General features: G+C 48.3%; 1 long non-coding RNA gene across 1 annotated transcript; it reads left to right on the forward strand.

Moving 5' to 3' along the window:
* The first annotated feature begins 8631 nt into the window (after nucleotides 1-8631).
* On the forward strand, nucleotides 8632-24687 carry LOC125519311. Its single transcript, XR_007288215.1, has 3 exons — nucleotides 8632-8738; nucleotides 15204-15207; nucleotides 24477-24687. It is a non-coding gene; the product is annotated as an uncharacterized LOC125519311 (long non-coding RNA).
* Nucleotides 24688-25279: the final 592 nt, after the last annotated feature.

The following is a 25279-nucleotide window of genomic DNA, read 5'->3' on the forward strand; positions in this document are numbered from 1 at the left end:
CATTCCAAGGAATCAACCCGGGAAGGAGCAAGCCGAAGGGGAAGGTCACGCTGCCGGTAACATTTGGCAGCGAGCTAAACTTCAGGACTGAGAAGGTCACATTCGAGGTTGCCGATATCCCATTGCCCTACAATGGGATACTTGGCCGTCCAGCACTCGCCAAGTTCATGGCAGCCTCTCACTACGCATATAACATGCTGAAGATGCCAGGCCCGATAAGCGTCATTTCTGTCCTTGGCGACAAGAAGGATGCTTTTATCTGCGCCGACAAGATCTACCAGGAAGCAGCAGCCACGGCAGATCGCAATCCACTTGCCGCTGAAGCTCCCGGGGGGAAGAAGACCAAGTCCGGCAAGAGTTCTGATGCCCACTCCGGCAAGCGCACCTCTTCGGAGTGCTGCGCTACCGTTGAGGACGCACCATCGAGCTCCACCGGCAAGTGCAAGAAGACGATGGCGGCTCCGCCAGAGACGAAGAAGGTATCCGTCAAGGAGGACGGCGCTGGTGGTACCTTCACCATCAGTGCCACGCTCGACCCTAAATAGGAAAGCGCGCTCGTTACTTTCCTGCGTGCAAATGTCGACGTGTTTGCATGGCAGCCGTCTGACATCCCCGGTGTTCCCAGGAAAGTGATTGAGCACCACCTTGCCGTTTGTCCTCATGCGCGGCCCGTCAAGCAGAAAGTCAGGAAGCAGGCAATGGAGCGCCAAGAGTTCATTGCAGAAGAGATCAAGAAACTGGAAGCAGCAGGCCTTGTCAGAGGAGTGCTCCATCCCACGTGGTTGGCCAATCCTGTAGTCGTGCGCAAGGCAAACGGGAAATGGAGACTTTGCATCGATTTTACCGATGTTAACAAAGCTTGTCCCAAAGACCCATTTCCTTTGCCGCGCATTGACCAGATTGTTGACTCCACAGCCGGATGTGATTTGCTTTCATTTCTTGACGCATAATCAGGATATCATCAGATCTTCATGGCAGAAGAGGATGAGGAGAAGACCGCATTTATTACTCCATGTGGCACGTACTATTTCGTACGGATGCCTTTCGGATTAAAAAATGCTGGTTCGACGTTTGCAAGAGTAGTCCATGTTGCTCTTGAGCCACAAATACACAGAAATGTGGAAGCCTACATGGATGATATAGTGGTCAAGAGCAAGGACAGAGCAACCCTGATTCAAGATTTAGACGAGACCTTTGCAAATCTGCGCAAGATCAGCCTCAAGCTCAACCCAGAGAAGTGTGTGTTTGGAGTTCCCTCCGGCAAGCTTCTCGGGTTCTTCGTGTCTCAGCGGGGAATTGAAGCCAATCCCGACAAGATCAAGGCCATTGAGCAGATTGAAGCACCAAAGCGCGTCAAGGATGTACAGAAACTTGCCGGTTGCGTGGCTGCTCTCAGCAGGTTTATCTCTCAGTCTGCTGAGCGCGCCCTACCATTTTTCAAATTATTGAAAAAGGCAGGTCCAGTGAAATGGACTCCGGAAGCGGAGGCTGCGCTGCAAGACCTGAAGAGATACCTGTCCTCCCCTCCAATACTAGTCGCACCTAAGCCACAAGAGAAGTTGTTGCTGTACATAGCGGCAACCAATCAAGTGGTTAGTGCTGCGTTATTAGCAGAGAGGGAGACAGATGATGAGCCAGCAACCGCGGCAAGCGCATCCAGCGACAAGCAGGGGGCTTCCCCGGCAAGCTCTGGTCCCGACAAAGATGGATCTGCGCAGATGCACGAGGAGACACAGAAGAAAATGGTGCAGTGCCCAGTTTACTTTGTCAGTTCCCTCCTGCAGGGGGCTAGGTCAAGGTATTCCGGTGTGCAGAAATTGCTTTTCGGCCTTCTCATGGCCTCGAGAAAGCTGCGCCATTACTTCCAAGCACATGAGATCACAGTTGTCACTCGCTTTCCGCTGAAGAGGATACTGCAGAATCCAGAAGCGACAGGCAGGATTGTTGAGTGGGCACTGGAACTGTCAAGCTTTGGCCTCAGGTTTGAAAGCACTTCAACTATCCAGAGCAGAGCATTGGCAGAATTTATAGCAGAATGGACGCCAACACCAGATGAAGAAATTCCAGAAACAAGCATCCCCGACAAGGAGGCAAGCAAAGAGTGGCTGATGTACTTTGATGGTGCCTTTTCGCTGCAAGGCTCCGGCGCTGGTGTACTGCTTACCGCACCCACCGGAGAGCACCTCAAGTACGTAGTCCAGATGCACTTTCCCAAGGAGCAAGCAACAAACAATACTGCAGAGTATGAGGGATTGCTCGCCGGTCTCAGGATCGCGGCAGACCTTGGGATCAAGAAGCTCATTGTCAGGGGTGACTCACAGCTTGTCGTCCGCCAAGTAAACAAGAATTATCAGAGTCCGTTGATGGAAGCTTACGTTGACGAAGTGAGGAAGCTAGAAGAGCACTTTGACGGCCTACAAATGGAGCATGTTCCAAGAGCTCACAACGCCATTGCTGACGGCCTGTCAAAATGCGCCGCACTTAAGCTACCTGTGGAACCAGGAATCTTTGTGCTCAAGATGACTCAACCGTCCGTAACACCATCAACTAGACAGAGCAAGAAAAGGAAGTTGATTTCTGGTGACTGTTTGCTGGCAGAGCTTCCTGAAGCCGCCGCCAAGAAGGTCCCTAAGATCAACGTCGAAGGCGCTGAGGAGCAGTCTGCTCCGGCAAGCCCTAGGGTTTGTTCCATTGAAGCAGAAGCTCCCGGCAAGCTTGCCGGGGAACGTCACGCTCCGGCAGAGCCGCAGGTTCTTGCCGTAGAAGCGGATATTCCCGCAGCAGTCTCCAAAACCAACACCAAGAGCACTGAGGAGCAAGATGCTCCGGCAAGCCCTAGGGTTTGTTCCGTCGAAGCAGAAGCTCCCGACAAGTTTTGCCCCGGCAAGCTTGTCGGGGAACGTCAAGCTCCGGCAGAGCCGCAGGTTCTTGCCGTAGAAGCGGATGTTCCCGCAGCAGAGTTGCCTTTAGTCCTTGTTGTCGAGCCACAAGCTCCAACATGGGCGCAGCAGATTGTCTGTTTCCTTCAGACAGGAGAACTTCCCGAAGAGCAAGAAGAAGCGGAAAGAGTAGCCCGGCAGTCAAGTATGTACCAGTTCGTCGACAAGACACTGTACAGAAGAAGACTCAACGGTGTGAAATTGAGGTGTATTCACCGGGAAGACGGACAAAAGCTGTTGGCAGAGATACACGGAGGCATATGTGGTCACCACATTGGCGCAAGAGCACTTGTCGGCAAAGCGTTCCGGCAAGGTTTCTTCTGTCCAACAGCCCTCCAGGATGCAACTGCACAAGTAACCAAGTGTGAAGCGTGCCAGTTCCATTCCAAGCAGATACACCAGCCAGCTCAAGCTCTCCAGACGATCCCTTTATCCTGGCCATTTTCGGTCTGGGGGCTCGACATCCTCGGCCCCTTTCCCCGAGCTGTCGGGGGCTTTGAGTACTTGTACGTTGCAATCGACAAGTTCACAAAGTGGCCGGAAGTGGAACTAGTGAGGAAGGTGACAGCACAGTCAGCAGTCAAGTTCTTCAGGTCGATTGTTTGCCGCTTCGGGATCCCTAGCAGGATAATCACCGACAACGGCACGCAATTTACGAGCCGCACCTTCACGCAGTACGTCCAAGATCTTGGCGCCAAGGTCTGCTTCGCTTCTGTTGCTCACCCGAGAAGCAACAGTCAAGCGGAGAGGGCAAATGCTGAAGTGCTGCGCGGGCTCAAGACCAGAACTTTCGACAGGCTGCACAAGTGCGGAAGAAACTGGATCGAGGAGCTGCCGGTGGTTCTTTGGTCGATCAGAACGACGCCAAATCGAGCCACTGGACAGACACCTTTTGCTCTAGTCTATGGAGCAGAAGCAGTTATCCCCACGGAACTCGTATACGGGTCACCTCGAGTGCTCGCTTATGATGAGCTCGAGCAAGAGCGGCTGCGACAAGATGACGCGCTGCTCCTTGAGGAAGACCGTCTTCAGGCTGCTGTGCGAGCTGCTCGCTACCAGCAAGCTTTGCGTCGCTACCATAGCCGCAAAGTTAACGCCAGAAGTCTCGAGGAAGGCGACCTTGTTCTTCGGCGCGTTCAGTCCGCCAAGAATTCCAACAAGTTGACGCCGAAGTGGGAAGGCCCTTACCGGGTGAAGCGAGTCACAAGGCCTGGTGCTGTCCGCCTTGAGACCGAAGATGGCGTACCAGTGAGCAACTCCTGGAACATCGAGCATCTTCGTAAGTTTTACCCGTAAGGCGCGGTTGTCGGACCCTGTCCGGCAACCACCCTTTTGTACATGTCTTGCCGCTGTTGCATGTAATCCTTTGTACAAAGCCAGGCGCAGACCCTGAGCACAAGCAGATGAAGCGCTGGCACCCCGGGGTTATAGCATGCATGCTAGGTCGAGTCTCGTCCTTGGTTAGGGTTGATAGTGCCTAACAGCGGCTAACCCCTAGCTTAGAGGTCGAGTGTCCGTCCCTTTGCTTTTCTTTCGTTCACAGGGCTCGCATATCCTGGCCAAGACCACTTGAGGACGAAAAGGAGAAGAAGGGCGCGCCGGCACCTGGGCCCCGGCAAGCCAGTGTTGCTAGGGGCTGCGAGTACCAAGATCCATCCACGGCAAGCTAGAGTTGCCGGGGGCTGCGATATTAGATAAGTCTTTCGTCCCTCATCATGCATCCTCTTATGGACTAGGGAATGCGAAACCACGTTTCTTCCCGGAAACTGCCGTGCTCCCTCAACTCTAGGCCCTGGGGCTCGTTCCCGGGGCCAAGTTTGGTCGTAGTCGCGGCAGCAAAGGGATAAAACGAGGAGGCTGCACCCACCTCGTTCCCGCCTCCGTCAAAGGCGTGAGAATGGTCGAGCGACGTGGGAAGGCGGCAGGGCCTGTTGCCGGGAGATGAAATGTCTGTCCGAGGGATACCAAGGATTTGCTCCTTGGCGTGGGTTCAACCCACGAGACAAATAACCCGGCAAGCATCCCCTTTTCATTAAAAAACATCCCACTCAGGTACAGTCCATAGAGGATGAAAAACATGAAAGAGAGGATTAGAAGTTTTAGATGCAGCTAAGGCCCGAAGGCTTACAAATTAAAAAGATAAGATGCCCGTAATCCCTTTCCTGTCCCTCTCTTCAGGAGGTAGGTGAAGGAGGCGAAAAGGGCAAAAGGGGCGCCTAGGCGAGCTACGGGCGCCAGAAGACACCAAGAGAACATCCCGGGGGCCGTCCGAAGGCTGGACGGTGATGGCGGCGCCAGAAGCGGGGCTCGAAGACGGGGCGGCAGGACGTCAGCACGCTGTCGAGGGCACCACGCCCTCGTACTCCGACCTGACGGCCTTGTCGCCAGCCCTCTTCCCCTTCCGCAGCCTCCCTACGCCAGCCGCCCAAGGAGACGACCCCGGGGAGTTCAAGGAGCCGGCGACATGGATGATGGGGTCACCGGTGCCGCACGAAGCGGCGCCCGACACCTAGTTGGACCCGCCATCCCGCCGCCCGCTACCCTCATTGTCGCTGTCGCTCTCCTCCTCATCACTCTCGCTCGAGGGGGAGCCTTCACTATCGGAGGAGCTGTCCACACAGCACTTCGCCCGAGTGCCGAAGCACCCGAAGACCTTGACGGAGAGGAGATCGCCCTCCATCAACTTAAAATGGAGGGTAAACTCCTCCATCAAGCTGTGGATACGGGCGAACGTCTTCCACCCTCTATCAAGATACATCACATTAGGGGCTGGGAATACAACGCGGACTCACGTGCCACTGATCCCACAGCCCCTCATGTGCAGTCTCAGTGTCTCGGGCGGGTCCAACTCCATCGCGCTTGCAAACGGAGCTGGAAGCCGGAGGCGACGACGAGGAGCCCGGCGCAGCCTGACGAAGAACTCGCAAGGGTCGTCCCCTATATGGACCGCCGTGGGGAGAGGAACCGCCGGCGGAGGCGAAGCTGGCGCGCCGCCCCGTCCGCCTCTTCCCCGAGCGCCTCGACCTCGTCCTCGACCTCGTCCACGACCTCGCCCCCTCCCTCTTCCCCTTATGGCTGGCTCTGCCACCACAGGCGCGGGAGAGGGAGGGGTGCGCTGTCTGGCGGCGACCCTCGCCGCCACCGATGAAGGGCCAGGGTTCCCTTTCTCCATGGCGAATGAGAGAAAGGGGAGCAGAAGCTGAAGAAAGGAGGAGATGAGAGAGTGCGGGCTTCCGTGCTCCCCTACCGCTCTTTATAAAGGAGCGAGGTGGGGGCTCGGCCGCCCCGCTCAGCGAATCAAGGCACGGGAAGAGCAGGGAGTCGGGGCCGACCCGCTGCCTCTGCTCGCAACGGCCCAGTTTACCACTTCCACCGTCCGCGACCCCAAGCGCATGGGAGCCGCGTGGCGGGGATGCAGAACCAAGGCGACGGGTGAGGCGGCCTCGCCCCACCCCGTGATCGCGGGGAGTGGACGCCTCGAAAACCGCGCACCGGCCCCATCCAGTAAATGCACCACGCCCCCACGCCTACCTCCGTTTAGGGAGGAGGGCGTGAACCGTCCCCTTCATCATAGCCTGACGCATGCTCGCGGGGCTTAGCCCCGCGCACGCCGCCCACGTCACCCACGATGCTGCATTTGACGCGTGCCGTTCTGGGCGTGCGCGGTGGAAGCGGGGAGATATGCGGCGTGACCTAGGCCGCGCGTGCCCGTGTACTGTTTTGGGCCTGGCCCAACAGCGCTCGGCAGCGTGTCTAGCCCAGGCCCGGGGGCTCCTGTCGGTGTACTAGAGTAGGGGTACCCTAGTATCCCGAACTTGTGCACGGACAGTCGCAGCATCCCACGGCAAGGCTTGCCGAGTGGCCGCCAAGACCCTCCGCGGCTACTTTGAAGACCATTCAAGAGCAAAGTACTCAAACCAAGGCCCCGGCAAGAGGAGCTGGCCGGGAAGGAGACAAGACCCCGGCAAGAGGAGCTTGCTGGGAAGGCCAACCAAGGCATACCAAGAAAACTTGCCGCGACGCGCCACACGTCCCGACAAGGCCCGGTGAGCGACAAGCTCCCGAACACGACAAGACGACGACCGCGGCAAGGAGCTTGCCGCGGGAAACCCCCACTTCGTGCCCGCGCTCCAGCACACCCGCCAACGTGTCGCTCTAGGACCCTCCCAAGCACACGTGGCGGGAGGCCGTGCAGCTAGGGGTACGCGGTGGCAAGCAGGCGCTGACAAGATAACCATCGTGGCAAATGGTGGCGTCCCTAGCGGTCCCTTTTCGCACTGTTTAGGCGACACAGACGGGCAATTAATGCCCTTGTCCCCTGCCGTCAGGGTTAGGTATGATACACTGTAGCAGGTAGCTATGCCTACCACAGCACCTTTCCATTTTTGCCCTTTACCTCAGTTGCCACCTGTCGGTAGCCCCTTGGGCATATAAAAGGAGGCCCGTGTGCAACAGGGGGGGGGGGAGGAAGGCACTCACGCTCGGTCTCGTTAGCCGCCGGCGTGTACCGTAGCACTCGGCGCCCCGGAGCAAGAAATCAATACAAACCACAAAGCAGGAGTAGGGTTTTACGCATCCGTGCGGCCCGAACCTGGGTAAATCGCTCGCGTGCATCGCCTCAATTTGCTCTTTGCGCAATCTCCGCCCCCGCCGAACCGAAAGGGACCCGGTCCGCCGGTCCCATAGGTGCCCCTGGATCACCACCCCGGCACCCAAGAACCCACGAACTCGGGCATCCCAACACGCGAGCTCATCCAATCCAATTCGACCTCACGCCCTCGCACACCTGCTTTCTATCCGCCTCCCGTCCCCAGGCTGCTGTTCCCATCGCGGCGCGTCCCCCATCTCTAGCCGAGCCACATCCCCAACCCAGCACCGCCAGCCGGCGATACCGCTCTCACACAACCGCCTTCCTTCCTTCTCGTCGCGCCGCAGTGCGTTGCCGTCCATCGCCTACGTCCACTCTCATGGGCGTGTCCCCTTCGGCCCCGCATGTCGGGTCGGGAAGAACTTCTTCCCTTGGTCGGCATCGAGTGCGGCAAGGTCGACAGCGCTGCGAATGTGGGGGGCGATCGCGGTGGCCGCCTCCACGAGAGCTATTCTCCAAGTATGTGATTCCTCTTCTGGATCGGTAGTTGTTCATGTGTTTGGTATGAGTATGACCACGTTTTGGTGATTGAGCGCCCAGTACAATAATGTCCTATCACGACTCCGCTGGCAGATCCGACACTAGCGGCCGCCATCTTCCTCTAAGTATTTCACCATACGGCGGCTGGGCTGTCAACGATAGCACGGGAGCCCAACTGCCCAAGTACACCGTCCAGCTCCAGCTGGAGTACATGCTCACTGAAGATGACGACACACCTATGCTAGCACGAGGTTGTAAAGTCTCTGGTGAAGGACTGTGCCACAGGTTCGTCAGATATTGATAGGAGTTTTTTTTAGCAAATTTCAAAAATGTCTTTAGTTGTCTTTGTCAAACCACCCAGTATGGTAGACATGGAGTTGTAGCTCTACCAGTATTGAAGTTGATGTGGTTAAGTTTGTTCTAGCTTCTTGTTGGCACTGGATCCAGTCCATATGGTGCTAATAATACTGAATGTGTGATTTACTGTGATCTTTGAGCTGTTACAATAAACTAGACATACAGTAATGAATCCTGACCATCGACACACATGGTCGTATTCTGTTCAATTGCCTGCTCTTTCCTTGCTATTATAGAACAGAGTAGCGGGAGAGACTTATAGTGCCAATTATTTTTCAAAACCTGCATATCTGTTGTGATCTAATATATGTTCCGTCTGACTGAATAGCTAAAAACAGAACTTCTAAGTTCTTGCATTTGACTGATCAAAGTATGCACATGTATGCTATATTACCTCATCAAATTTTCTTCAGAATTTTACTATATAACTGGAACTAATGCTAAGCTACATTGTACTTTTCTAGAAGAAGAGCTATCACACAGAGCCGCAGAGGCACAACAATCGGGTACTAACCCACCTACCATTGCCGCTAATGGAAGAAGGAAAAGAATGATGCCCCTCAAAACTTGTAGATCATATTCCTCATGTTAACTATCTCAAAGCTCACTTTTTCTTTTTCCTTTCAATGCTTCCTCTTATGTTGGCATCAAAATAGCAAAGTTATTTCCTCAATGCAGGGAACAATCACGCCTTAACCAAGCAACCACGCAGGTCAGAGGTCATGCAGTGTCGATAAGACCTCTAGTGACTCATTTAACAGGCTTTTAGGACTCACTTGTTCATTTTCATACACATGTTCTTCGCATATGGTTTTCTTCCAAGGTAAAATGATTGTGCTATTATATTATGACGTCTGAAGTTTGTATATTTCAGCATAGACATTTTCCTCACACATAGTTTTGTTTATAAAGTGCAAGATTTTTTAGAAGTTCAAATTTTTAAAAAGAGGGCTCAGACATGGCGACAAGAATGAATGTGGAGGGGAAGGAGTGGAGAGAAAGATGTCTCTCTCCTCGTGGTGCGAAAAACACTATACATGATTATGTATTATGTTGCGTTAAAACAATCTGGAATATAAAGGATTCTGGAGGTGAGCTTGTATTTTTTACCTACCCATGTCGGTATTTCCTTCTATCACTATTCTTGTCGCGAGGCATGTTTGTTCCCATGATGTAATGTTTCATTTTCTTTTACGATTCTTCTAGAATCCAATAAAAGTAAACATGGTCTGAGGTTACCTAATCTTATACTGTAATTTCATAATTTCCTTGACTTTTTTTACAGTTTCAACACATGTTCTTCTTACTAAAATAAACCAAAATGCCATTATCGTGCTTTTAAAGAATTGGTGATGTGGTATTTGTGTTACACTTATCAAAGAATAGATAAATGATTGTCCCACCTATGAATATATTTGTATGATAGTAAAAATGAAACATAAAACAAGCAGGAACTATCTGTAGATACTAAGAGTCCCAATAAATACAAAGGTTTATGTATTAGCCTAACATTTTAGAATTGTTCTCAGCATGTTACTATGATTTAGAGACAGAACAGAATTTTTTACATGCTGACTACATGGAGTTCTGAATAAGTTATCCTCTCTGATTTTTAGTGCCAAACAATGCACGGGGTCTTTCCAGATTGAGACTTCTCTGGTCTTCTTGTTTTGTCACTCATGTAATGATGCACTGATACAATTTGCCTTTCCATTGGAATAATGTGTTGCTTCCTTGACACCACATAAGCTTTTTCAGGCTCATTCCAGGAGATACACTTGCATCTTTTATCTATGTGCCTTTTGAAGTTATGAATCAATGAATGCAACTCCATGGCTCTAGCAAATCATGGGGACTAAATGCTACGGAAGGAAATGTTTCTCAATCTCCTGGGACTCATGTATGGGTACTACTTCCTCCATTTCTAAATATAAGCCCTTTTAAAGATTTGAATACCATAGACATATTTTGGAGTGTAGATTCACTCATTTTTCTCTGTATATAGTTCCATATTGGAATATCTAAAAAGGCTTATATTTAGGAACGGAGGGAGTATAATGGAATGTTCCATGCTGGCTATTCTATCTGGTGATGTCATGGTGTGAGGTACTCCATGCTGGGTACTAGGACTGACTGCTTGTTGCTAGAATGATGTCTTTCTTCTATTTTTCAATAAAGAAAAACATGAGTAGTGTCTTGAAGGAAGCAGCTTGTTGAGTCAATAAATTATTTTCCTCCATGCTAAAATCAAATGCAAGGAAGCATGCTAGCATACAAGAATATTGTGATACAAGTAGGAATACCTAGTCACAAGAAATTTATATTTTTATGCACACATTTCTGTATTAAAACCAGGACATTTTTTGTATTAAAACTGATACTATCCCACACATGTTTAGCATAGGAAGCTGGATGTTCCTATGAATTGTGAAAATTTGTATTGTTGCACTCAATAATAGTAAAAATATGGACAATTCATCTAATTATCGTTGCAATCTTTTGCCTTGATCTTTCTGATTGCCCTGGAGGAATCTGAGAGCACTGGTTTGACAAGTGAGACGAATCCAAAACTGAAAGATAACCGAGAAACTGAAAGGAGAAGAAGTGCCTTGGTCTCCTTTGAGTTTGGACAGGGAAAACAAAATGCATGGTAAATACTGTTTTGGTATTATGCTCGGATTGGCGAATTGTTCAATAACAATATTGTAAGCCATTGTGTAATAGACAAGCAGATTGCCAAGAAATGTACATCATATTTGTATTTTTATCAGAAGCAAGTGTAAGGCGATATTTGTCTCAACATTATTTTGGAAAAGAGGTTGGAGTCCGCCTTTAAATTAATGAAGCTCTTACAACCAATGGTACAACTTAACGCAACACTGCAAAACAAAAGGAAAAAAACTACGGCAAGATACATACAGGGATGCCTAGGAGCAGCAACAAAGTGATTGAAGGACCAACACTGCGAAGGAAACAAACTCGAGAAGGAGACCGGTTGTCAAACGAAGCTATGCCAATGCCATCACCTGATTGTCTGACAGAACTGCCTCATCATGTTCCCTCGCCATCACTAGTAGAAAAGGGGGCAAAGGTCCAAGCCGCGTCAGCCCATTAGTCCCGGTTCAGTCCAGAACCGGGACCAATGGGGGCATTGGACCCTGTTCATGAGCCCAGGGGGCCGGCTGGGCCACGTGGGCCATTGGTCCCGGTTCGTCTGGACCTTTTGGTTCCGGTTGGTGGGACAAACCGGGACCAATGGGCCTCGCTCCTGGCCCACCACCATTGGTCCTGGTTGGTGGCTTGAACCGGGACCAAAGGCTCCCCTTTAGTCCCGGTTCATGCCACCAACCAGGACCAATGAGGTGCCTATATATACCCCCTCGCGTAAGATCAGAGCACACTGCTCTGTTTTTCGTGGCCGAGGGGGAGAGGGCTTGGTGGTGCTCTAGCTCACCTCCTATGCACACAAGGTGTTCGATGGAATGCCCGAGCCACACTACTTAAGCTTTCTCCTCTCCAAGCTCCATTTTCCTCGATATTTGTCTAGGTTTAGCGGTTCGTCACGCCCCGTCCCCGTCTTCACCGCCGTCGATCACCCGCGCCGAGCTCATCGCCGGCACCACCGTGGTGAGCCTCTTGTTCTTATCTTCTTTTTGAAAGGAAAAAATATTCTTACTTGTATGTTTACATAGATACTTGTATTATTTTCTTACTTTTATTATTGCATCTTATATAGTGCGATGGTTTTGGTATCCGCCCCCATCGGCCCTCGTCCTCTCTATGATTCGGATGTGGTATATATATTATCTTTATAACTATTGGTTCATTTATTGTTTATGAAAATTATGCCGACCAACGTGACATAGATTTTATTTATGTAGGATGTATGTGAATCGGAAATTCCAACCGACCCTATTGTCGAGAGGTTAAATTTAGTTGAAGAAGAAAACAATTTGTTGAAGGAAAAAATAAAAAAATTTGAGGAGGAGAAGATGATATTGGAGTTGCATGTTGCGGATGTCGTCGATGATCACAATATCAAGATGGATGCAATGCACTTGAAGATTAGAAAGATTAGAAAATATGTCATTCATACCGTGGCTTGGTATCATTATGCCGTTGGATCAATTGTTACCTTGGTTGCGATTATGATCGCATTTGTTTTTGCATTGAAATGTTTTACATAGTTTCAATCTATGGTTTAATTAATTAGATGATCTGGAGAGCTATATGTTGTTAGATGAGAACTATGTATGTACTTTAGTTTTAATGTGATGATGAACTTCTATTAATTTGGACACTTAATTATATATAATGCGCGCAGATGAACCGGCAATGGATGTACGGTGACAGACACACCTCCGAGTACATTAAGGGCATGCATGAGTTTCTCGATGTGGCTGAGGCAAACAAGCAGAATGGTTTTATGTGTTGTCCATGCACTGAATGTGGGAATACGAGGTCTTACTCTAACCGGAAAATCCTTCACTCCCACCTGCTTTACAAGGGTTTCATGCCACACTATAATGTTTGGACGAGGCACGGAGAAATAGGGGTTATGATGGAAGACGGCGAAGAAGAAGAGTACGATGATGACTATGTGCCCCCCTGAATACGGTGATGCTGCAACGGGGGGAGCTGGTGAATATCAAGAGGAACCAGACGATGTGCCCAATGATGCTGCAACGGGTGAAGCTGCTGAAGATCAAGAGGAACCAGACGATGTACCCGATGATGATGATCTCCGTCGGGTCATTGTCGATGCAAAGACGCAATGCGGAATTCAAAAGGAGAAGCTGAAGTTCAATCGCATGTTAGAGGATCACAAAAAAGGGTTGTACCCCAATTGCGAAGATGGCAACACAAAGCTCGGTACCGTACTGGAATTGCTGGAGTGGAAGGCAGAGAATGCTGTGCCTGGCAAAGGATTTGAGAAGCTACTAAAAATATTGAAGAAGAAGCTTCCAAAGGATAACGAATTGCCCGACAGTACATACGCAGCAAAGAAGGTCGTATGCCCTCTAGGATTGGACGTGGAGAAGATACATGCATGCCCTAATGACTGCATCCTCTACCGCGGTGCATACAAGGATCTGAACGCATGCCCGGTATGCGGTGCATTGCAGTATAAGATCAGACGAGATGACCCTGGTGACGGCGAGCCCCCCGGGAAGAGGGTTCCTGCGAAGGTGATGTGGTATGCTCCTATAATACCACGGTTGAAATGTCTGTTCAGAAACGAAGAGCATGCCAAGTTGATGCGATGGCACAGTGAGGTCCGTAAGAAAGACAGGAAGTTGAGAGCACCCGCTGATGGGTCGCAGTGGAGAAAAATCGAGAGAAAGTACCGGGATGAGTTTGCAAAGGACCGAAGGAACGTATGGTTTGCTTTAAGCACGGATGGCATTAATCCTTTCGGGGAGCAGAGCAGCAATCACAACACCTGGCCCGTGACTCTATCTATGTATAACCTTCCTCCTTGGATGTGCATGAAGCAGAAGTTCATTATGATGTCAGTTCTCATCCAAGGTCCTAAGCAACCCGGCAACGACATTGATGTGTACCTAAGGCCATTAGTTGAAGAACTTTTATAGCTATGGAATGGAAACGGTGTACGTATGTGGGATGAGCACAGACAGGAGGAATTTAACCTAAAGGCGTTGCTGTTCGTGACCATCAACAATTGGCCCGCTCTCAGTAACCTTTCAGGACAGACAAACAAAGGATACCACGCATGCACGCATTGTTTAGATGACACTGAAAGTATATACCTGGACAAATGCAGGAAGAATGTGTACCTGGGCCATCGTCGATTTCTTCCGACCAAACATCAATGTCGAAAGAAAGGCAAGCATTTCAAAGGCGAGGCAGATCACCGGAAGAAGCCCGCCATGCGTACCGGTGATCACGTACTTGCTATGGTCAATGATTTACACGTAATCTTTCGAAAGGGTCCCGGCGGACTAGCTGTTCCGAATGACGCTGAGGGACACACACCCATGTGGAAGAAGAAATCTATATTTTGGGACCTACCCTACTGGAAAGACCTAGAGGTCCGCTGTTCAATCGACGTGATGCACGTGACGAAGAACCTTTGCGTGAACCTGCTAGGCTTCTTGGGCGTGTATGGGAAGACAAAAGATACACCTGAGGCACGGGAGGACCTGCAACATTTGCACGAAAAAGACGGCATGCCTCCGAAGCAGTATAAAGGTCCTGCCAGCTACGCTCTCACGAAAGAAGAGAAACAAATCTTCTTTGAATGCCTGCTCAGTATGAAGGTCACGACTGGCTTCTCGTCGAATATAAAGGGAATAATAAATATGCCAGAGAAAAAGTTTTAGATCCTAAAGTCTCATGACTGCCATGTGATTATGACGCAACTGCTTCCGGTTGCATTCAGGGGGCTTCTACCGGAAAACGTCTGATTAGCCATTGTGAAGCTATGTGCATTCCTCAATGCAATCTCTCAGAAGGTGATCGATCCAGAAATCGTACCAAGGCTAAGGAGTGATGTGGCACAATGTCTTGTCAGTTTTGAGCTGGTGTTCCCACCATCCTTCTTCAATATCATGACGCATGTCCTAGTTCATCTAGTCGATGAGATTGTCATTCTGGGGCCCGTATTTCTACACAATATGTTCCCCTTTGAGAGGTTCATGGGAGTACTAAAGAAATATGTCTGTAACCGCGCTAGGCCAGAAGGAAGCATCTCCAGGGGCCATCAAACAGAGGATGTTATCGGGTTTTTTGTGGACTTCATTCCTGGCCTTAAGAAGATAGGTCTCCCTAAATCGCGGTATGAGGGGAGACTGACTGGAAAAGGCACTCTTGGAAGTGACTCAATAATATGCAGGGACGGATATTCTTGGTCTCAAGCACACTACACAGTTCTACAGAACTCTACCTTGGTGACCCCGTATGTCGATGAACACAAGAACAGTCTGCGCTCCAATCACCTGGAGCAGTGCGACGACTGGATTACATGTGAACACATCAGGACTTTCAGCAGTTGGTTGGAAACACGTCTCAGAGGTGACAACACTGTTTTTGATGAGCTGTACTTGTTCTCCAGGGGACCATCTTTGACTGTATTGACTTACAAAGGATATGAGATAAATGGGAATACATTTTACACGATCGTCCAAGATCAAAAGAGCACCAACCAAAACAGCGGTGTCCGCTTTGATGCAGCAACCGAGAGTGGAAAGGACACATATTATGGTTACATAGTGGACATATGGGAACCTGACCACGGACATGATTTTAAGGTCCCTTTGTTTAAGTGCAAATGGGTCAATCTGTCAGGAGGCGGGGTACAGGTAGACCCACAGTACGGAATGACAACAGTGGATCTGAAAAATCTTGGGTACACTGACGAACCGTTCGTCCTACCCAATGATGTGGCACAGGTTATCTAGGTGAAGGACATGTCTACCAAACCGAGAAAAAGAAAAGATAAGGAAGCGAATACATCATACGATGAGCCAAAGCGCCACATAGTTCTTTCAGGAAAAAGGGACATCCTGGGAGTGGAGGGCAAGACAGACATGTCTGAAGATTATGACAAGTTTCATGAAATTCCTCCCTTCAATGTCAAGGCTGACCCAAGCATCCTGATAAACGATGAGGATTATCCATGGTTACGGCGCAATAAGCAAATGACACAAGCAAAGAAAAAGTGAAGACTTTCTCCCGCAACTATTATGATGATATCATGCCAACTTTGTAACACACGAGTATGCTATGCCAACTTTTTCAGAGTTCATTTGAAAACTATGAATTTAGGTCGAATTTTCTCTATAGGTGCATCTATGTTCATTTTTTTAGTAAAGTTAATCACAAACTCGTGATTCACACAAATTTCAAAGAATTCAAATTTTAACTATTCAAATTTGAAAACTAATGGCACTAACAGAAAGTTTATAATTTTTCAAAAACTAATGGCACTAACAGAAAGTTTATAATTTTGCTGACCTAAAAGCAAAAAGAATTAAAAAATAAAGCAAAAAACAAAAGAAAATAAATAATATAGAAAACAAAACAAAAAAACTGGAAAAAAAATAAAAAATAGCAACAATAAGTATTTTGTTGTAAGTAGAAACAAAATAAAATAAATAAAGCAACAAAGAAAATAGAAAAACAAAAAAAGTGTTTTCAAATTTGAAAACTAATGGCACTAACAGAAAGTTTATAATTTTTCTAAAACTAAAAGCAAAAAAGAATTAAAAATAAAGCAAAAAAAAGAAAATAAATAATGCAGAAAATAAAACAAAAAAACTGGAAAGAAATAGGGCTCGCCCCTGGCCCATGACCATTAGTCCCGGTTTGTGGCACAAACCGGGACTAAAGGGTTGGTCCTCGTTGTGCTCAGAATTTAGTCCCACCTCGCCAACCGAAGGGCGCCCACACCGGTTTATAAGCCCGTCCCTCTCTGCCTTGTTGAGCTCCTCTCAAAGTGAAAATAGATGCCCCTATACAGGGAATTTGACCTAAATTCATAATGAATTTCTTTGAAATTCATAGAAATTGATTATGATTTAGGTTGAATTTTCTCTATAGGTGCATCTATGTTCATTTTTTTAGTAAAGTTAATCACAAACTTGTGATTCACACAAATTTTAAAAAACTCAAATTTAAACTATTCAAATTTTAAAACTAATGGCACTAACAGAAAGTTTATAATTTTTGTGACTTAAAAGAAAAAAGAAATCACGAAAAAACTATAAGTATTTAGTTCTAAGTAGAAATGAAAAAATAAATAGCAAAAAAGAAAAAAATGCCAATAATATTTGTTATTACTAACTAAAATTACCAAATTGAGTATAATGATAAAACACAGTAATATTAAATAGCAGGAAAAAGAATGACTCAAAAATCAATTTTTATAGTAAAGTTATTCATAAACTAGTGATTCACACAAATTTTAAAAAATTCAAATTTAAACTATTCAAATTTTATAACTAATGGCACTAACAGAAAGTTTATAATTTTTGTGACCTAAAAGAAAAAAGAAATCACTAAAAAACTATAAGTATTTAGTTCTAAGTAGAAATGAAAAAATAAATAGCAAAAAAGAAAAAAAATACCAATAATATTTGTTATGACTAACTAAAATTACCAAATTGAGTATAATTTTAAAACACGGTAATATTAAATAGCAGGAAAAAGAATGACTCAAAAATCAATTTTTATAGTAAAGTTATTCATAAACTATTGATTCACACAAATTTTAAAAAATTTAAATTTAAACTATTCAAATTTTAAAACTAATGGCACTAACAGAAATTTTATAATTTTTGTGACCTAAAAGAAAAAAGAAATCACTCAAAAAACTATAAGTATTTAGTTCTAAGTAGAAATGAAAAAATAAATAGCAAAAAAAATGCCACCTACTGGGCCAGCACGGCCTGAATACGACTAGAAACCCAACCATGGGCCAAGATTCAGGCCCGCAGCAGGCCCAGTAGGCCCACAGGCATTGCAGTGTCTCATTAGGCCCGTAAGCCTGCAGTTCAGAGGAGTTTGAAAGGGAACACTGAGCATGGCTTATAAACAGGTGCGGGAGCTCTTCAGCTAGCGAGGTGGGACTAAACTCCCACCATCACGCCAGCGCAAGGCCATTGGTCCAGGTTGGTGGCACCAACCGGGACTAAAGCGGGGCATTGGTCCCGGTTTGTGCCACGAACCGGGACCAGTGGCTTTGCTATATAAGCAAAGACTTAGTGTTTTTCATTTCATCTCTGCAGTTGCCCGCGCCGACGACACTGCCAAGCTGCGCGATTCACACCCCGCCCGCGCCATCACCTCCCCGCTCTACCCCGACGCCGTCGCCGCCCCGCCTTTGCCTCGCCGTCGCATCTGCCTCGCCGCGCCCCAGCTGCCCCACGCCGCCGTCGCCTCTGCCTCGCTTTGGTCAGGGCCGGCACCGCCCCCCTCTTCCCCCTGTTTTTTTTTGCAAATATATAGATGTTTTTTCCTGATTATATGTATATGTATGAGTATATGTATCTGTTTATATGTCCTTTTTTTAGATTTTTTGTTTTTTGCATTTTTATAAAAATGTATATATATATGTATGTATATATGTTCTTTGTGTGTGTGTATATATATATATGTTCATGTATATATGCAAAAGATAGATTTTTAGAAAAAAATAGTATTTTTTTCTGTTCATAGATTTTTTTTTGGTGATATTGATTATTGTAAATATACAAATGTTTGTATATTCATATGAACTCTCTCGGAGAAAAAAATGTAATCGGGGAGAAAAAAAAGTTCTAGGATCGTCAAGGGGTCGAGAGGGGGTCGAGGGTCGCCGAGGGGTCGAGGGTCGAGAGGGGGTCGAGGGTCCCCGAGGGGTCGAGGGTCGAGAGGGGTTCGACGGTCGCCGAGGGGTCGAGGGTCGAGAGGGGGTCTAGGGTCACCGAGGGGTCGAGGGTCGTCGAACATGAGAGGAAGAAGAGGATAAAAAAAGAAGAGGAAGAAGAAAAAAAAGAGGAGAAGAAAGAATAGAGGAGATCTTCTCCTCTATTCTTTCTTCTCCTCTTTTTTTACTTCTTCTTCCTCTCTTTTTTATCAGGAACGAGGGTCGTCGAGGGTCGCCGAGGGGTCGAGGGTCGAGAGGGGGTCGACGGTCGCCGAGGGGTCGAAGGTCGTGAGGGGGTCTAGGGTCGCCGAGGGGTCGAAGGTCGTGAGGGGGTCTAGGGTCGCCGAGGGGTCGACGCCCGCATCACTTGTGGGACGTGGATGTAGTGTCCGACACCGACGGCCACATGTATCTCACACCGACGACGCCCGCGTCACTTGTGGGACGTGGATGTAGTGTCCGACACCGACAGCCACATGTATCTCACACCGACGATACTTGCTATTTAGGGTTTCCTCTACCGCTCGGCGACCCTCGACGACCCTCGTTCCCGATAAAAAAAAGAGGAAGAAGAAGAAAAAAAGAGGAGAAGAAAGAATAGAGGAGTTCTACTCCTCTATTCTTTCTTCTCCTCTTTTTCTTCTTCCTCCTCTTCTTTTTTTATCCTTGAAGCATGGTCGAGGCCACCCCAAACCCTAGAGAAGCAGCGTCGAGGCCACTAACTAATATTAGTTCTACGTTTGCCACTAATATATCCATCTGTCATGTTTGAATAATAATTGACATGTTGTAAATATTTGTAGAAACTATGGACACCGCCCGAGACGAAGTACCAGAAGAGTTGTTCGGGGACATAATCGCACGAGGAAGTGATACCGTCTGCTCGTTGTTTCTCAACGACACCGATGGTCTGGAAGCAGCTGGCTATGATTATGATGGCTCCGGTGACCCAATGCCGGTGCAAGAAGGAGACCGTGATGACGGCTCCGGTGACCGAACCGAGTCCAGCCAGGTATATATATTAGTTAAGCCTGTGCTGACTAGCTAATTGATGCATTCATTGTTTTGGTATGTACACATATTAATTAAGTCTTTATTCTTTTTTCTAGCCCTCCGGATCGAGCACAACTTCGGTAAAGAAACGAGGCCCGAAGAAAAAGTTGAGCTCGGATGAAAGGTTTGAGATCATAGCAATCGCGCCCGACAGCCAACCGATTGAACCATTCGGACAAAGAACGCATTTGTTTCTCAGTGCGGGGTTCTGGTTAGGGACAAGATCCCGATCGACATCCAGCAATGGTTAAAGCCGGCTATAGAAGACCCTGATGCGTCTTATGTCAAAGATATGCAGAAAAATGATCTTTGGACTGAGCTAAAGTCAAATTTCACCCTACCGCCAGAGGATGATCTGGAGAAGCCAGTTAAAGAGCAATTAATCAAGTCTTTTGTTCTTAAGAGGATGGCAGACCTATTCAGGACGTGGAAGAACGAGCTGAATAAGTCTGTCGATAAAAAAGAGACACCAGAATTCAAGGGCAGATATGAGAAGATCAGAGATCACTGGCCCGCATTTGTGGCCCACAAGACATCGGAAAAGAGTAAGAAGATGTCAGTGACAAACAAGCAAAATGTTGCGAAGAAGAAGCATCACCATCGCACGGGGTCAAGTGGCTACCTCGTAGCCCGGCCTAAGTGGGCCAAGACTGAGAATGATCTGGTTGATAAAGGGATCGAACCAAAGACAATTATCTGGCCAGACCGTTGCCGGACTTGGTTCTTCGGGGCTGGCGGAAACTTGGACCCTGTATCAGGGAAGTGCATTTGGACTGATGAGCAAATGGAAATACCAGTCAAGAGGCTTAAGCACTATATCGAAGCAACGCAGCAAGGGACGTTCGTTCCAGACAGAGAGAACGACGAGCTCACAATGGCCCTCGGGAATCCTAAGCACCCTGGATGGACACGAGGCACGCCAGGCTCCATTCCCTGGAAGGCTGGGTTTCTGGATACAGGCGGTTACAAATGCCACAAGAGGAGGAAGAAAGTGGAGCAGATCCAACTGCAGGCACTGCATGCTAGGGTACAAGCGATAGAGGAACGAGAAGCAAATCGCAGCAAACGAACTGCCAAAGCTTCCCCCGAAGCTACCCCGCCATCTCAGCGGAGAAGCAGCGTGGCTTCCACCAAGCTACTTCAGCCGGAGCATGTCTTGACGGCTCCTGCCAGCTATCCCGTGGATGCTATCACGGAGTCTCAAAATTGCCACCTTATGACGCAATGGATTAATATGAAGGTCAAGGCGGCTGTTGGCTCTGTTTTTCCTACTTAACCCGGCGCAACTTTTCACTGCCGGCCGATTCTAGAAGGATATGCTAGGGTGATGGTGGATGAAATAACGGAGGTATTTGAGGACCTCCATCTTGACCACCCTACCGGTGAAGGGGAGACTCGGCTGGGTTCTGCTCTGAAGACTCCATGCCTATGGCGGAAGGAGCTCATCAACCTTCCGAACTGGATGCCTCCGCCTCCTCCTCCTCCTCCGGCGAGTCAGGGCACTCCGCCTCCTCCACCGCCTCCTTCTCCGGCGAGTGATGATCAGGGCACTCGGCCGGCTCCTTCTCCGGCGTGTGGCGGCACTCCCCCTCCTTCTCCGCCTGCGCCGGCGTGCCCGAGCAGCCAGCCTCCTCCTTCTCCGCCTCGTCAGCAAGGGCGGAAGAGACCCGCCGCTGCTCCGGCTGCTCCGGCGCGTCGTAGTCCTTCTACTCCGCCTCGTAAGCAAGTAAAGAAGACAGCCGCTTCGTCTGCTCTGCCGGCGTCTAGCAGTACAGCCAGAGGCGGGAGGACATACAGATTCGGTCATTCTCTGAAGACTCCAGAGAAGTTACCATATGAGAGGACCCCGGAGGAGAACGCCGAGATCGCGCGAGAAGAAGTGAGGAACTTCTTTGAAGGGGTGAAAGCAAAGAAACATCCACCTCCGGAGGAGAAGGTAGATCCGATGAAAGCGAAGCGCACTCTGGCTGCCCTGACAAAACCACCCAAGTCTCCGCCGAAAGGCAACTATGAGCACGTTATTGGAAAGGCATTTGCTGAAGCGGAGCGATCGGGAAGTACTGTCAGTGATCAAAGGCTGAAAGAACGACGAGCTGGGAAACAAATTGCCCAGCTCGGCGAACAAGCGAAGCAATCGTGCCCCCCGCTCAAGGTGCCTAGCGACATCGTCGCTAATGATCCAAGGATGGTGCCCGGTTATAGCAATCTTGGAGATTACCTGCCCGACGATGTACATTATGATTTCTTGGAGGTGCAGATACAAAGATACGAGTACGGGAAGCCTCTCATCAAAGATGAAAGATCTCTATCAACGATGATGCGAAGATTGCATGATTGGTACTTGAAAATTTGCAGAGAGTCTGGGGGGAGGAATACTTCGTATGTGAGAGTTAAAAAGGAGCATGACCTCGTTGGAATTGAACTATTGCATGTTCCATTTGAGGAGTTCTTTCAGTTTTTCAATCAATTGGCCCTCGATAAAGCAACGTCACCTGCTACTGTCTGTAAGTAGTACTACTTCTGTCACTAAGTCTCTCTATATATAGCTCAGCTCTTTCATTGCATGTATTTATAATTATCCTCACTATATTATGCAGATTGAAGATCGTCGAATTGAAGAAAAGACAAATCGGTGATATTGGGTTCATTAACACAAATCTCATAGATGCAACTGAGGTTAAATTTCATGCCGCAGATACCGAGGCCAACTTGCTACGATCGTTGGTAATAAATGAAAACAAAGATATAATACTCTTTCCTTACAACTTCAAGTGAGTGTTACTGTCTTGTGCATATTCAGTTTCCCTTATATATTAGTCAAGGTTATAGTAATGTAATTGATGAGTTATGCATGCGTGTGCAGTTTCCACTATATTCTCCTAGAGATTAAGGTTGAGCAGGGACTAGTAACCGTCTTAGACTCGAGACGAAAAGATCCCCAGGACTATGCGGACATGACTCAAATGCTCGAGAAGTAAGTTAAATCGATCATTATCCACCATATCAGCAACTTTGTTTATTTCCTGATATATCAAGTAATTGTTTTCTTTGTCTGGCAGGGTTTGGAGAAAATTCACCAAAAAAGCTCTGGGACTGCCGAAGAAGCTGCAATTTAGACACCCGAAAGTTAGTACTATAGTAGCATGTTCCACGCATCTCCTAGTGATTCAAGCGCTAGTTTCATCAATACCATTTGGCATTCTTTCTTATCAGTTTGATTGACCACTATTTCTTGTAAAGTGGTTGTGGCAGGAACAAGGGAATGATTTCTGTGGATACTACGTTTGCGAGTCCATCCGCCACACGACCTGTGAGCGGGGCTACTCTGACGAACAATATGAAGTGCTTAAATAAAAACATTCACAATTTTATTTCATTACCATCATTTGTGTTGAGTTCAATCATTCATATATATTGACCCCCTTCTTCAAATTAGATGTTTCGGAAGCGGGATGAACTCCTAGCACCAGCTCGCATGCGAGCAATTCAAGAGGAATTGGCGGCATTCTTTCTGGACCACGTGATCGCTGAAGACAGAGAATACTATGTGGACCAAGCGTCCGTATGTTAGGAGATTATATTTGTAAGAGATAATTATTGTATATATGTAGCCGGTAGTGTCGGATAGATATACGAGAACTTGTTGTTCGACAAATCTCTCGGAGAAGGAGAGGTGGTCGATATCACTTCTCTCTGTATGCATATATGTTCATGACTATCTTCTGTTTCCATTGTTTGCTTACTAGCTAGCTAGCGTGTCTAGTCCTCTCTATACGTATGTATAGTACGTAGCGTCGACCAATCACGGACATAAGAGAGGACACTTCTCTCTATTAATTATAGCTAGCTAACACAATACATGAAACACCTAAATTAACCCCTCAAAACCCCCAACCCCCCCCCCCCCCCAAAAAAAACAAAAACCCCAGCCACAGAAATGCTGACGCGTGGTTGCCTATTGGTCCCGGTTGGTGCCACCAACCGGGACCAAAGGCCCTCCTGCCTGGGCTCCACGCACAGGCCACGTGGAGGCCCATCTGTCCCGGTTCTGGACTGAACCGGGACTAAAGGGACAGGGCATTAGTAATGACCCTTTAGTCCCGGTTCAGGAACCGGGACAAAAGGCCCTTACGAACCGGGACAATAGGCCCATTTTCTACTAGTGCATAAAGGAAACCTCAGTTCCTCGCCCCAGCACGAAGGGTGTCACACAGTCGAACAAAGAAAAATTCTCACCACCCTAGAGCGCAGATGGAAACTAGCACGAAAAAGGGAGGCCTTCGAGCACAACCATCTCACTGAACTTGGCTCTAGAGAGTACCACCGTCAAAGCATGGAACCATCACATGACGAGAAGACGTTGCCATCCACAACTTAGACCTTGCTGATGCGACAGAGCCTCCAAGGAGGAAACGACGTCACAACACCACGACCGCCTGGTTTGGAACATGCTAGACCAAGGGTTTACACCCAGAGCCCATGGTGTATGGAGGCCACCCATGACGACACCTCCAAGGCGGGAAATGACACACGATAGTGTCGCTATCACCGACACAAACATAGTTGGGCAGAGCTTTGTATCTGGATATGATCCCCATCATCCAGGTCCATCAGCTATGGCCGGCCAAAGAATGGTGTAGACAACGCCTATAATAGGAGAGGTTGCACCAAAGCTAACACTTGCACGATGGATGCCTCCCGATTGATCCGCCTCATTGCAAAAAAGCCAAGAGAACACATGAGCACCTGCGTAGCGACACCCGCCAATATTGTGTCGCGCCATCCCACTGTCCGGAGCTGCCGCTCTGCCGAATGAGCAGACCATCACCTACCATCCACATGGTGGTGACCGCAAGCATTGAGCCGACCACCCTGTTGCCGCACCGGTGCAACTCCGTCACCCACTACACCCCAAAGCTTGCAATTTGCACCCGCAGAGTGATAAACCCTAGATCTCGACTGTTGGGCGCCTAGAGAAGCAACCACAAGGGCAACCAATGAAGGGAGGTTGATGCACAAGGAAGCCAATGGGTCACATCAGGAGCACGTTGCAACTGGTGGTTCTAGCTTCCATCGGCAGCTAGGGACGCCATACACGTCTGTCGACATGCGTGAGGAGCCGCACCACCAGTACCTAGCGACGGCAGCCTGCATCAACCACACGGCTGACCAGGATGGGGGATCCTAAGGGGTGAGATCTTCTATGCGTTGACGATTGAGAGAGATGGAGCATGCTAAGGGAGCAGGGGAGGAGATAAATAGATGGAGGGGGTGCCCTGCCGCCACTGTGGGTCGGCCGAAGGAAGCCAATAGCAGAGGTGAGGGAGAGGAGGAGTAATGCTACACCTACGTGAAATACATACGTAAAGTAACGTAAATAGCAACATGGTGGGCTAGGATTGAAGAGAGGGGGAGGAATGGGCCCACCCCCCT

Source organism: Triticum urartu, chromosome 7 (genome assembly GCF_003073215.2).
Source record: "Triticum urartu cultivar G1812 chromosome 7, Tu2.1, whole genome shotgun sequence".
Taxonomy (NCBI): Eukaryota; Viridiplantae; Streptophyta; class Magnoliopsida; order Poales; family Poaceae; genus Triticum; species Triticum urartu.